The sequence below is a fragment of the Balaenoptera acutorostrata genome, chromosome 4 (assembly GCF_949987535.1).
Source record: "Balaenoptera acutorostrata chromosome 4, mBalAcu1.1, whole genome shotgun sequence".
In the NCBI taxonomy this organism is placed as follows: domain Eukaryota; kingdom Metazoa; phylum Chordata; class Mammalia; order Artiodactyla; family Balaenopteridae; genus Balaenoptera; species Balaenoptera acutorostrata.
The window spans coordinates 34,059,748-34,075,195 of record NC_080067.1 but is presented as its reverse complement, the minus strand read 5'-3'; the positions used below and the strand labels follow the sequence as shown (position 1 = coordinate 34,075,195).

General features: G+C 37.4%; 1 protein-coding gene across 2 annotated transcripts in view; it reads right to left on the bottom strand.

Moving 5' to 3' along the window:
• Positions 1 to 14,364, bottom strand: part of AGTR1 (angiotensin II receptor type 1) — a 44,516-nt gene extending 30,152 nt beyond the window's left edge. For both annotated transcript variants that reach the window (XM_007188108.3, XM_007188107.2), the window contains exons 1-2: positions 14,125 to 14,364; positions 5,038 to 5,122 (exon numbers count right to left, since the gene is read on the bottom strand). The gene's annotated coding sequence lies outside the window, so the exon portion shown is untranslated. The remainder of the gene's footprint in view (positions 1 to 5,037; positions 5,123 to 14,124) is intronic.
• Between the last annotated feature and the right edge of the window lie 1,084 nt (positions 14,365 to 15,448).

Below are 15,448 nucleotides of genomic sequence, written 5' to 3'. Positions count from 1 at the left end.
CATATTGAATAAGAGTTTCCTGTGAAATGAATTATTCTATTTAGCTTAAGGGTTCTTAATTGTCAGAATAAATTGCCGAGAAGGATTGCAGCATTACTTTCTCTTGAGATATATATATACACACATATATATATGTGTATATATATATATATATATATATATGTCAACCAATATGGATTGATGGATGTTTACACCATAGAAACTGATAAAGAAAAAAAAATTAAATATGAAGGTTAAAGATATCAAAACATACTCCTAAGAAGATAAAAATCACAAAATAGATTACAAATAGATCTCTTCATTTTAAGATGTCAAATTAGGTCTGTTACATTTGTCATATAAAGGAAACTAAAGTCAATTTTTAAATTTATTGACATTTATTATTTTATTCATAGTAAATTTTTCCTTCACTTAATTGGTTCATATTGTATTTCTCACTCTTTAATTCAGATGCTATGTGTCTAATTCATCGATCTAATTAAATCAAAATTCTAGCAGAAATCCAGAGGGAGCCTGTACTAACTACTTCAGTTGCCCCAAACCAAGCAGATGCACTGTGGGCCAATACTTCTCACAGGGCCATTTCCAACATTCCCTATTTGTTCAGTTGTGTATAGATAAATATGTTCTATGTAAAATGAAGATGAGTGTTCATTAATGGTTTAGAGTTGAATAAAATATGGCTGGGCCATTAGTGTTACAGAATAAACTTCTATATCACATAAGAAGCTATCGTCATCAATGACTCAAATTTGCATTGCTTTCACACTGCCAAAGCAGGTTGGATTTCCTTCTTTGCATTGTTAAGGAAGATACTGAGTTGTTTTATCCTCCTGCTGTGTACACTGACCGCACTGGAGGGACCAAGAGGCAGCAAAATGCCCATCTTGTTCTTGCTCTTTGGCCTGGAGCATCGCTGAGGAGCCAAGGTTCAGACTCTAGGTCAAAAGACAGCCTTACCCACTGCCTGGTTTTATCTACAGTGGCTTTGTTTGCTTTTTATGGTGGCCCATGCTGTGTGCAGAAGTATTTTGGCTTTGCCTGGATAAGAGGAGAAGGAAGGCTGCTCCTGATTGGATTTTGGACTTGCGGTATGACATTGCTCCTGCTGTCTCAGGGATGCCCAGGGAGAGTCCAGTATTTTGTTCCAAATCTGGAAAGATGCCAAAGACCTAGTTCCAGATAACTGGTTACCTTCTGCCAGGTCTGCACTGTCCTATTCCATTTCTGAGATATCTTAGATCTTCCTGGAATTAAAAAAAAATGACTCCTCTACATCCAAATCATCTCAAGAGTCTTAAAAGGAATGACTAGCTAGTTGAAGGGAGAGGATGACAGCACTTTTGGTACTAGTGAAAAGTTCTTCCTGCCAGCAAAACAGAACCTCTAAATTTAGAGGCTAATTCTCTGAGCTCTTTTAATTGTTAAAAGTATTAATAGTAATCCAATTTAAATTAGAATCTCCTACATAGTTGTATGTTGAGCATATCTAGCTATATTATTTAAACCTAGGAACAATGTTACTGTAGATAAACTGTGTGAACAGTAGGTTATTTGGAGTAAACCTGTTATTCTATAAAGCAAGCTATTTTTTGGTTTATTGGAAAAAAAAAAAAAAACTCCACAAGTGGGTAACCTTTACTTTGCCTTTTTTTCATTGGTAAGACTCGGATTCATATTTAACAGTTCCAAACTGGGTCCAAACTTCTATTATTTATGCTTTCACTGAAAAATGATACTATTAAATCTGTAAAGGGAATATTGGCTGGATATTTATACACCTTTTTCTCAGCTAGTTATATAGCTATTTCAAATCCTTGATACTTCAATAACTCAAAGATAAGTTTGTTTTTAATTTCTTGCCTTGTGTAACGTACAACCATTAGTCCAGGAACCAAATTTAATTGAACTACTAGGTATAAGTGACTGGAAAGTAATTGAGACTGATGTTAAATAACAGGATTGTATTAGTGGAAAAATCGTGACTAAGAAGTTTAAGAATACACTGTAAAAGGGGGTGATTATATTATTTAAAATGATAAACAAAATATTGTTATCTGTGATACATACAATTTTGAAATCAAAATATTACACATTTCCATAAAAAAAGAGAAAAAGAAATAAATGATCTATTAGTTATTTTGCTTGGCTTTCCAATTGCTTAAAAAACATAAATCAACTTTAGTTAAGTCAGTATAATTGAGACACATCTATCATTGTAGGAAAAATAAAATCTTACAGAATATCAACAATAAAGAAAAAATATTGGCCTTAAAAATGATCCTACATCTTTTCTAGTTTTTCTTACTTGGAGATGTCAATGATTCAGGTAAAAAAGCCAACAGCCATGTATTAGCTCAACATAATTGTGTGTACCAGTTTTCACAATTTTTAAGGAAACGAAAACCTCTAACTTTAGAAGAGTACATAAAATATTTAAATAAATATTTAAGTAAAACATTTAATTCCACATATTTTAACAGGCAAATAGGAAAAAGAAAAAGGGGCTTGTGAGACCTAACTATACACCAGATAACCTACAACTGAGAAAACTGGAATTTAAAAAATATTTAAAAATTTCCAAATAAGTATAAAAGAGCACAAAACTTTCTTGCCAAGTAGCAGTGGAAGTCCACTGCATTATTAATAATTTGTTTATGATAGTATTGTCTAATAGAACTTTCCATAGTGATAGAAATGTTCTATATCTTTGCTATTCAATACAGTAGCCACTAACTACCTGTGTCTATCTAGAACTTGAAATGTGGCTAGTACAACTGAAGAACTCGGTTTTTAATTTCATTTGTTATAATTAATTTAAATAGCCACATGGGGCAAATGGTTACCAAAGATTTTAAGCCACTGAACATGTTCTTTATTCTATGTCCGAACCAGGTTTTCCCATTTTTCATAAGTAGATTTCAACCTAAATATTTTTGGTTCAATAAAACAAGCTCTGAAATGCTGTTTACACATTACTGGTTTAAATCAATAAGAGATCAAAGTTCTGTAGTTGTAAGTTGGTGAAAGCTTTAAAGTGACAATACAAAGTTCAGAAGGCCCTTAGAAAACACTTTTTGTATTTCAATACAGTGACCATGGATTGGGATGGGGCCTTGAAGATTCTTTCACAGGAAACCAAAGGCAAAGTTGCTAGTTAGTGGCAGCATTGGTATGGCATTAGTTCTTTAACAAAAAAAAACTTCTTAGAATTAAGTATGTTTTGCTCATTCATTTGAACCTTAAAGGTTTGAAAAAGTTTAAAATTTTACACAATGTTTTTGTTCAGTGTTTTCTTATTTGTAAGCAAAATGTCACAGTTATTTGAAAATTTTGCTACAAATATGGGAATGTTAATCAGAAACCGAGGGGCTTCCAAAATACAGGAGAAGAGAGGATGGTCTAAGAATCATTTCCAGTAGGAACCCCCCGTATTACTGTCCCAATTCTTCTGCTCTAAGGCTGACAGGGTATTACAGACAAAGAGCTCCTTCTGTTCAGTACTCTTAGGATGCAAAAGAAAGCTTCCAGTCTTGGTGTCTTCCTAACTGATTTAATAGATTTTTTAAAAAATTTATTTATTTATTTTTAGCTGCGTTGGGTCTTCGTTTCTGTGCGAGGGCTTTCTCTAGTTGTGGCAAGCGGGGGCCACTCTTCATCGCGGTGCACGGGCCTCTCACTATCGCGGCCTCTCTTGTTGCGGAGCACAGGCTCCTGACGCGCAAGCTCAGTAATTGTGGCTCACGGGCCCAGTTGCTCCGTGGCATGTGGGATCCTCCCAGACCAGGGCTCGAACCCGCGTCCCCTGCATTGGCAGGCAGATTCTCAACCACTGCGCCACCAGGGAAGCCCAATTTAATAGATTTTAATGTACGTTTTCCAGAGCTGGATTTTTGCTGGAAACATGCACAGCTCAGCTTCCTAGGTTTAACTACACCTCACAAAAAAACCCCTACAGATTTCCAGTGGCAGAACTCTGTAGAATGTTACTATTTTTGTCTCCAAGATTAAAGCGGTCCTAAATAGTTGCCTAACACCACTGTGGAGTGCCTTCCAGCAAGTGTTTCCTACTTGTCAATCAAAAAGACTAGTCGCCTCTAACATATGTAACCCACCACCTATCTTATCTACCTTCTACTTTGATAAAGTGCAATCACAACATATTCAGAAGGGGACAAGCTACTCTTTTCATTCTCCTTAGAGGAACTAGGGAGTGTCTCCCCTGTTAATTTGGGAAGCTGAGGGCTTGTGTTTTGAGCTGAATTTATGTCAGAAGAAAAAAATCCTGCTAGCCGGGTAAATCCAGGAGTCTTTTTACAAAAAATATCATACAGGCCTATGTGATAGGAGTTGGACCAACAGAGCAGTCTCTAGTTGCCCTCTGAGGTTCTGAGTGTAATGCCCCGCCATGTGACTCCACAGGACTCACATCTACCAGGGGGTCAAACTGCATGGGAATTAAAGGGTACCTCTATATCCAATTTCAGAGCCCTTTTCCTATATCTTATTGGAGTAAGAGAGACTTTTGTAAGAATGAGGCTCCGAGACATTCGGGTTTTCTGAAGGTGAGCAGGTAGTTTCAAGGTTTATGGTGTTTAGACATATGCCCGCCTCTAGAAGTGAGTGCTGGGGCATCACAGAGCCCCAATTCCCCATTTGGTGGCTGATGAGACAGCACAGTCATTTCCCTCCTGGCCCTGCTAAAGCCCTAGGTAGCTTGGAACGCAATGCTCAGATCAATCGCCTATGACCATGAGGAGATCCTCGCCAAGGGTTTGCAAATCTGTCACGTGGTTTATCATCAATACATGAATATCTTGGTAATTCTGACACTGTTTATATTGAAAATCATATTAATATATATGTTTTTAAGCTGTATATTGGAAGGGATGGGGTAAGACTGGAACTTCATTCTTTTCTGCTTCCTCTGTTTCTGTCACCTGACAACGGCATATGTGGCTTTTTGTGCTACCTTCACTGTTGACACGTTAGAGAAAACTACTGACAGATACAACGTTATAGGTGTAAGACATTTACCTGGATGCAGACCTTCTGGGGTGGCTTCAGTGACTTATTCAGATATAACCTCAGCCATTTTAGACCAATTTATCATGTATCAAATCTGGAAAGAAAAAAAAGATTAATGTGACTCACTGAATATGGTCAGATTTTAATTTTCTAATTTATAAAATAAGCATTAACACTACATCTTAAGAAAGTTTTTAAAGGTAATGAAGTCATCTGGTTGATATCAAGAACATATTCTTCCTTATATGGACTTGGGCTCTACTGAGTGGCTGTCTGTCACGGGACCTGGTCCTGTTCCTCCTTATAGTCAACACCTTCCCTCACGCCCTTATACATGAACACTAGAGAAGGAGAAAAAGAATGTTTCTGGGTCAAAAACAGTGCCATCTTCTAAGGCATTTCTGTAGACATAACTACTAAATATAAGAAATATCCTAATAGATTAGATTTTTACTTGGGAATTTACAGTTAAGCTTTGATATGATTCTAGAGCTTATACAAGTGTTATTGTACCATAATTTTGAAAAAGAATCTTTTAAAAAGATGTTTTCAGTTTTAATCTTTCATTGAAGTAATAGATGCATGTGATATACGTGTCAACTTACAGAAACATACAAAACAAAAGTACACGTCTCTTAACTCTGTCTCTCTAGATCCACTTCCCAGAGATACTTACTACTAATAGTTTCTTATGTACCCTTCTAGGACTTTAAAAAATGTATATACATGCATATAAATGTGTATATCCATGTTTTTTCATTTTATACATTATATGTTCTGTGCCTTGCTTTCTTTTTTTTTAAACTTAATAATATGCTAGCAGAACTTTCTACATCAGTATACATAAATCTAACTCATTCATTTTAATAGCTATATAGTATTCCATTCATTGCACTGAAATATGATAATTTATTTAACCAGCCCCTATTATGGGCTGTAAGGTTGTTGTTTTGTTTTGTTTTTTTTTTCCAATTTCCCTTTTTGGATGCTTAAAAAAAAGCCCAATGATCATATTTATACATTTGCATTTTTGTACTTATATGATTATATAGGTAGAATAAGTTCCAAATATAATTGTTGATGCAAATTGTTTATACACTTTAAGTTTTTGAAAGGTACTTACAAAATGTCCTCTATAAAGGTTACATGAATTTATGATACCAAAAATCTGGCTTGTATCAAATCTTAAATTTTTTTCTGTCTGATAAGTGAAAAGTATATATTTGTTTTGGTTTGCATTTCTTTAGTTATGAATGAGGTTGAGCTTCTTTTTGTTTTCTTATGTTTTGTAGTCATTTTTCTACTAGTTTGCCCAGTCATGGCCTTTGCTCATTTTTCCATTGGGTTGTTCATTGTTTCTCATTTTAAAGAGCTCATGTTGAAAATTGGCATTTTACATGTAATGTGTGGCAAATAGCTTTCCCAAGTTCCTGTTTATCTTTTGACTTTGTTTATGGTGCTTTTTAATATACAACCATTTCAATTTTTTTTTTTAATGTAGCCAAATTCATCAATATTTTTCATTATAGATTTGGGGATTTTTTTAAGTAGGAAATTTTTTAAAGTTAAAGAGTTATTCAAGAAGGCTGTGTAGAGGTTGCTTTTTTTTTTTTTTTAAACAACAATGTACGCCAGCTATTACTATCACATTGTGATACAGGAGATATAGGAGAATTTTGGCATTAGAAGGATCTATTTTTATCCCAATTTTTTGGTGGTTTTGTTGTTATAGCAAAGATTTTCCCATTAGATGATTCTTCCTATAAAATACCACTCTGGTGTAAAATCTGTGGATTCTTGTAAGGCTCTAGTGTACCTTAGGGACAAAAAAAATAGAGACAGGGCTGACTTGCCAGTATCATTCTCCAGAGGGTTAACAGTAGCGTCTACGATCTGAAATCTAGAGTGAGTTGGAAGGAAAGGAAAAGAAATTCCAAGATAAACAGAAAGTATGAAGTATAATAGAGGTTCATTATAGGAAATTTTGAAAGCACATGCAAAAAAAAAAAGGGGGAAAGAAAAAAGTCACCTTTGATCTTAGCCTTGATCTTAATAATCCTCAAAAGCGTTTAAGATTTGTTATATATTTTTCCTAGTGTTTTTTATCTGTTCCGCAAATATGCAGGCATTTAAAAAATATATCGGTGATTTTACTCACAAATCAGTGCTAATATAACTAAACTATTTTCATTAGAATACCAGTGACCCAAGTAAGACCTTAATGGCAGCTTGACAAGAATCTATCAAACACATACACACACACAGTCTCTCACTCGATCTATGTTTTATATGTTGCTATATTTACTTGTGATTATCTTTCCTTGTCACTAAATGTTTTAAAATATATTTATATAAAAATATATAATGACTATATAATATTTCATCATGTGGCTTAATGTAATGGGAATTTAAAAGAGTAGATTTGTATTTCTCTCAAAAATCCATTCTGTTAACCCAGTAGATCAAACACTAGGACACATTCAGGAAATCATTACGTAGGAATCACATCAGATTCTTTTCCATTCCTGATAAAGTGGCAGTAATTAACTGTGTGAAGGTTAAGTGCTGGAAGACATCATGGTACAGTGTGTTTTATGTGAAGTGACATCATTTGAATGGAAAGAGAATTAGATTATTAAAGCTGGGTTAATGGAACATTCTTGTTCTAGCGGCATCCCACATAATCCCACAGAAAGCATGTAAGATGCATTTGAATTGTATAACAATAAGAGTTTGGGTCAAAAAGTGAAGAAAATTGTGTGTGATAATAAAATTGTAAATGTATGAAGTTTACTAGAAGAAATGCTGTGAGATGTTTTTTCAATTTATATAGGAAAAAACCTGGTGCAGATTAAATTCAGCCACAGTCACAGATATTTGGGGTTAGTGAGACAAGCAGGACTGTAAAGGGTCATGAGAGAATCACTAGTACTTTATCATTTATTAGCACTAAGAAACTCTGCCTGCTAATATGCAGGATGTCTCCTGGGCACGAGTTCCCTTGCTACTTGGCTTTATGGCATCGCTGGGTTGATTTCGCCCTCAGCCATAACTTACAAGGTAGACGCTGTACTGTTAGCACTGCTGAAAGTTCTAGATCTAAGCAGCTGGTGAAATTCTGTCTCCTAAGGATGTCCCTTTATCACGGAGAAAATCATGGCTGCTCAGTCCCGTTGACACACCTCTCCTCTCAAACATGATCACAAGGAGCCCAGACTCACCTCAGTCTTTTGACCAACATCAATGAGGCCCTGTCAAAGCAACAGACATTTGACCAGATCCAACTGACAGCTCTCAATCTATACGCATTGGGAGAAATCTTTCAGAGACTAAATCATTTGGGGAGTCGCTGGCTTAAAATAAGTCACCCTTGTTTGCAGAGTGACTGATGAGTAACTATATTCAACTAAAGTTTTGTAAACTATACCTATAGGTAAATAAGTGTTTATATTAAAAGCTGAAAGTGATATATAATTTGAGTTGGAAAGATGAACAGTTTATATATGTAGGAAATGTCTTGTTCAATTCAAGAACTTTAAAAAAAAAAGGTTCATCAGAACACAAAACAGTAGAAAGAAAAGTAAATTTCAGGTAAGTTATGGGAAAATAGAGATATCAGACCTTAAGTTTTAAATAATGGGCTGTCATAGTTTTCATATTTATTTCCCAACTAAAGAAGGAATTTCTAGAATTCTTCATTATTACAGTTAAAGGTAAGATGACAGGCAAATGTTAACCAAAATGGAGGACATCTTGTTTTTTTCTATGAGGGAAACAGAACTTGATTTCCAGTTATAACTTTAAATAAATTATCAAATAATTAATTGGCCTTCAAAAGCAGGCAGCCTAGTGTAGAGCAGACAGTGTGGGTGGCGGCTCAGAGCACAGGAATCAACATTTGTGTTTAAATCTTGACTACGAGTTACCACATCTGGGAAAGCTACTTATCTCATTATTACTCAGTATCCCAATCTATAAGATGGGGGTAAGGCAGTGACTATTATATAGGGATGTTGTGAGGATTAAATAAAACACAGTATTTAAAGGCTGAATATTGTTTGGCACATTGTATGTGCTCAATAAATGTTAGCTTTATTAAAAATGTTAGTTTATTAAAAAGCCAAGGAAAGAACCTCTAGGTAATCATTCTGAACAAGCCAGAGGTACTGTCCACTTGTGCTTCTTTAGCTTTAATGTGCATTTGAATCATGTGGGGATCTTGTTAAAATGCAGATTGTAATTCAGTGAGTCTGGGTGGGGTCTGAAAGTCTGCATTTCTAATAAGCTTCCAGGTGATGCCCATGATGCTAGTCTCTGGACCTGGACACTTGAGGTAATTATGGAAGATTGGTTCTAACTTGTAATAGATGTGGTGGTTCTCAATAGGGGGAAATGGGGAAAGGAGGAAAAAGGGAAGTGTAGACAATATGTACAGATTTAAAATGCTCCCCAGGTGATTGTCATATGCTTGCCTTACTTGCTCTCTAAAGCCTGAAGAACCACTGATTTGATATTTCAACCTTTTATTCTTTTTCATTTCTCCTTTTCTTACTCTTTTCTCTACCTTGCCCTTGACATTACAGCTTTAGACTAAAAAAATGGTATTAATACTTAGTTCCTCAATTAGACTAAAGCATCAATTTTAAGTCATTTTATTGTGTGTAATAGGAAGTGGTTTCTCTCTAACATTTCTCTTCTACAATATAGGGATCTGAAAATGTATTTAATGTTTTCCATAGCTTTAGCCATAAACAAACAGGCAAGAAAGTGACTTGTGGAGCATTTAGTAACAGAATAGGAGGATGCAGTTGGGTGTGGTGCATACAATCAAAGGAGTTATAACCTCATGGGGAAACGAAAGTTGTAGTGGTTATTATGGAAGTGGCTAGAATCAAACAATGTAACCACATTAGACATTCCCCCTAGTCTGAAAGGTAGGAGGGAGGAGGGTTGTTTTTAAATGGCTTCCCACCCCAGTGGCATTGAGATGATTAGAGAGACCCATATCTAAATATGTACTTAGCTTGACCAACATCTCTCTAGGGCAAAGACCATTTTTATACTTCGGTGTGTCCTCAGGGCCTAATATCACTCAGATCCATTGAATTCCCTCTATCTTCTACTACTATTGATATATTTCATAGATATAATTCTTCATTTTCCAAGGTAGATAAGAGGAGCTTTGACTAATATAAAATGGGAAATAGCGAAAGAAAACTCAGAGGGGAAATTAGCAATCATTAACTCTCTTTAAAAGTGCAGAACCAAATGTGTATTCTCTAGTATTCTTAATCTGAAGTTCACTAGTCAAAGTACTTTAATTCATTGATCTAAATGAGATTTTAACATCATTTGAAGAACAAAGCAGCTTATATGTATATAAAATGAACAAGAAATCCCATAAAAGTTGACCCAAACTGAATGATTATTAATTCTATGATTTTAAGTTTTAAGGACATCTAGAATTGGGACTTGGAATGTGAAGGCACAATGAGATTATGAAAAATGAAGCATATCTATTTCTTACCCATTTTTCCAACTTGTGTTAGAAAAGTAATTAAATATGAGATTGGCAATACAATTTAAAATATTTTTGAGTATGGGAAGAAAAATCAAACCGTAACGGGCAGATTCTAGACACTTATTTCTACTTAAGACATTTAGCTGATGCACCTATTTAGGAACCAGACAAACAAAAATGAACTCTTCTAAATTGAGCTATAAAAATAATGTATCAATAGTATAAAGCAGTTGTACAGCATTTACAGTATATAGTGCATTCTTTGTTAGTAAAATATTTTGAAAGAAATTTTGGTTTTCATAGTCAAGGGAATTTCTTTCCCTCTGTGATCATCTGCTATCAAGAGAAAGAATCAAAATCAGATAGAAAAACTTTTAATGTTAATACAACCACAGCTAAGAGTCACTTATCATTTTTATGATTGTTATAGATATATATTTCATTTTCTAATTGTCAAATTTGTCATTAACTACCAATTAACAAAACATCTGGCAAATTTATAGCTCTTTAGGTAATTTTTTTGCTGTGACTTATTTTAGAGCTTTAATAGGATAATGGTAGTCATTTGCCAAATCATTTGAATAGTACCTTAAATCCCTATAGATACTCCTAGATTTAAGATGGCTTTGTGTATTAAGCCACTGAAAAGTTGATTTTTAGTAGCTAAAATTCATATCATGATGAAGAATAAAAAATGTAAAGTGATAGCTAAATTAAGGCTGGAAATGGAACAAAATTTACTTTTGCTTATGGGAGCTTTAGTATACTGTTTTAATAAACTTATGTGAAAAGAAACACATGTAATCCAATGACTTCAGGCAATTTTGAAAGAGAAAGCTTATAAGCATTTTAAAGAAAATAATAGTACTTTCCAGTGGTGATGTGTTGGAAAGCTGATTTTTCCAATTTGCTAGATAACATGGGAGAAAAGTGTTCCTAACCGAGCCTTGGATACTTTGTCATATTTTGTTGCTCTGGCTCTTTATTTGTTTATTGCCACAGTCTGTCTTCAAGACAGCTTTTTAATTTTCACAACACTTGGATTTACATCAAACTTCTAAATAAATTTCTTAATTTGCTAGCTCACTTGGGAGAATCTCTGGCATTGCTCAGTCATGACTGAGCAGGAAAAGGACCAAGTAAACTAGCGAGCTTGGGGCTAAAGACCAGGAGCCTGTGTCAGACAGCCAAAACATCTAAGTGTGATGGGACTTGATCTTGGTCCCTGTAACAAATTTGAGAGCAAAATACAGCAACTATCAGCTGCATTTTAAAAAGGACAGTGTGACAGCACAGATAAAACTATGGGAGACGTGCATCATGCATTTTAACCGTGAGTTTCAAACTCCTTCTCAGCTAAGTATTTTACCTGGGCTTTGGGTAAGGAGCAGATTAAATTTTCTTTCATTATTTTCCCTCTAGCATAGGGCAAGCAATTAGTCATAGTAACAACAACAACAGTAATAAGCAGCAGCAACAGCAAAATCACCCCAAATTATATACAGGTATACACACACAATTCTTACCCAAAGTAGGAAAAGGAAAAACGAAGAAGTAAGAAACCTGAACAATTCACAGAGTCACAATTTGAACCCTGAAGCAGGGCAAGAGAGTGATAGGAGAGATGGAAGCTCAGAGCTCTTGGGATGCAGAGCATTGCCAAAGCAACAGTGACTGAAAGACACTTTATAAAACTCAAGGAAGACAAGTCTTCCTTTGGCATCAGTGGAAGAAAACCAGTTTTCTTCCGAGCTGGATGATGGAGCAGTTGATTCAGTTTAAGATCAAAGAAGAACCGAGCTAGAAATTAAGGCCTCATGATGGGCACAAAGAACAATGAAGTCAGGGGAAAAAAAGGGGGTAAAAAGAATAGATAACAGACTTGACACTACCAATCATGAAACTTTAACAAATGTTGAGATCTAGCAACTTGGGGCCACTCCCTGAGCCTTAAGCCAGGTTGTAGGAACTGCCAACTCTAATTTGGGGGATGGACACTTGGACCTAATGATTTTCCAGAGCAGATAATTTACCAGGAGAGCTATTTAGACAGTTTTGAGGACCACAGACATGGGCTAAAAGGGTAATTATTTTAGGCTTTTATTTTTTTAAGCAATAACTAGGAAACAAAAGGAATCAAGGAATTTTATCACTGGAGGCAAACTTACAGGCGGGGCCTTGAGGTTCAGAGTTGTGAAATAACTCTAACAGCACATGGCCAGTTAAGTGGGAGTCTCCATTCCCAGCTCTCTGTGCTTCCCTGCTGCTCCTGCACTGTCTTCCAAAAGGGTGGTGGACTCCACCACAGCCTGAGGAAAGATTATCCACGTGGTGGGGCCTTTAGAGCTAGGGAAACACTGCAGGGGACAAGGGAAACAGACAGTGTCCTTTTTTGAGAAGACTTATCAAGGTGTTACTGCTTATGCTAAGGAGAATAAACCTTGGAGACCCAGGATCCTTGGGTGGTAACTACCAAGAGAATCATGTTGGGGATGAGGCACCTTTAAGAGGAGATATAAGTTGCTCAGAAAAGTTATAAAACAGAGCAGCAGGGTGCCAGATTTCCTCCCTGCCTCATTGTTACTTTCTCTTCCAGGAATGACACTAGAAGTAAATGTAGCAGGTCGAAAATGTGATTCCAGGGGAAAGTGGGCACCCAAACGTTCACAAAGAAGAGAGGGCTCCAGAGGGCCACTAGTGGGTGTTTGATTCTTAATGAAGCCATCAGCAAACAAAGATTAGGTAAAGAGGCCCCAGATGGGTTCAATAGCCAGGTCTCTAATGGGGGCCCAAAGTCAGGGAAGGAGATGCTTCTGGAGACGAAGCATCTGGCACTTTGGAGAGATTGGGCTGGATATTTAAGAGAATTGGAGAATGGGGTGCTAGGTAGAGGGGTGGATGAAGGGAAGGGGCCAGCAAGAGGTTCTGTTCAGTCTTGGAAGCAGAAGAGCTTCTCCTAGAATCCCCCTCAGTTACAAACGTGCCCTGGCCAAGGCTGTGGGGATTGGGGTGTGGAGAAGCCCCGGTTTTTCCCCTCTCCAATTAATTCGATGTGGGCAGGCACGGCATCCCGTGCCAAGGACCCACCGATATGGTTTGCAGAGAGGGGTATGGGGGAGGTGAGCCGTGTTGGTGCGAGGCCTGGGAAGGCAGGGGACACTCAACTTCACTTTTAGAAGTGGCACAACTTTTAAATGGACGCCCCGCGGAGTCATACACTCAGGTCACATTTAAAAGACAAGAGTTAGCTAAAAGCGTCGGGAAGAAAGTTTATTTGGCTGCATCCCATTTCTGCAGATTCCTTGCTTGTACTCGATAGAGTTGTGTCAAATCGGAATGAAATTTCTGGGGCGTGCGGCAAACAAGCTGAAATTGTTTCTTCCCAACTCTGACGCGCCTCCTCTGATTTGGGGAAGGGCCTCCAGCTCGGGGTGGGCGCCGGTTGGAACTAAGCTCGCTCTCGCCTTCGTCCCCGGGAGCCTCCCGGCACAGCACCCGCAGTTCACACCTTGGCAGGAAACTGACTACCCTCGCCCCCAGCCCCCAAGCCTGGCGGGGCAGTCCGCGCCACTCACCGCCACTCGGGACGCTGCGCCCACGTCCGGCCGAGCTGGTGGCGCTGGTGCGGGGTGCGCCCTCACTCCCGGGGTCCGCTCGGGTTCCTCCCCATGGATCGCCGCCTCGGGCCGGCAGAGCTGCTAGACTTGCGTCCGCCCAGGCGCTCAGTCGCCCACTGCCTGGCGCCCTTGGCTGACAGGCGCTGGAATCATTCTCTACGAAGGCAGCTACAAATTTATAGCGAGGGGCGTTGCTGCTTCGAGGGTTCCAGGGGCGAGGCTGTGTTTTGAATTCCCTCCTCCTCCGCCCCGCCCGGGAGACCCTCTCGGCCCAACCCCCTTTCCTCTCCAGATGCTGACGGAAGCGGGATGATGCCATAGTCACCCCAGTGTCACTTATTAGATCTGAGAGTACCAGGCCCAGAACCCGGCATCGGGGGAGGGAGTGGAGAAATGGAAGAGAGCTGCGATTGCAGGAGCAGCTATTCACACCGAGATCATTCCTCTACTTTTTTTTTTTTTTTTAAAACTTGGGAAACTTCTAAGGACAAATTAGGGGACTTTCTCTTCCCTGGGAGTAACTCAAACTTTGACAATACCATTGTGGATCATAGATCCATAGATTAATCTCAGGGTTGTTACAGAGCGAATGGGTGGACATTCATTTCCTCCTATCGGACATGCTATTGGAGTTACATTTTTTTTTAAATATAAAAATAGAAAAAGTTAAAAAACAAAGTATGACCAAATATTTAAGGAAGAATTAATATAAATTCTTTATAAATTCCTCCAAGAAAACAAAGGAGGAAGTATCACTTTCCAACTCACACTATGAAGCCAGTATCACCCTTATTCCAAAACCAGATGAGATGTCGGGAGAAAAGAAAACTACAAATCTTCCATATGAGTGTAGATAAAAATCCTCAGCAAAATATTAACAAATCAAATCCAGTAACATATTAAAAGGATAATACAATATGACCAAGTGAGATTTATCCAAGTAATGCAAGATTAGTTTACCAAAAATCAAGTGATGTAATACACCATATTCATAAAGGACAGAAACCACAGGATCATCTTAATAAATCAGAAAAGGATTTGACAAAATCGGACACGTTTTCATGATAAAATCATTCAGCAAACTAGGAACAGAAAGGAACTTCTTCAAACTGTAAAGTCTATCTATGAAAACTCACTAACATCATACTTAATGTTGAAAGATAATGTTTTTGCATCTAAGATCAGGGAAAAGACAAAGTTATTTGCTTTCCACACATCTATCAAACATTGTACTAGAGGTTCTAGCTGGGGCAATTGGGCAAGAAAAAGAAATGAAAGGCAT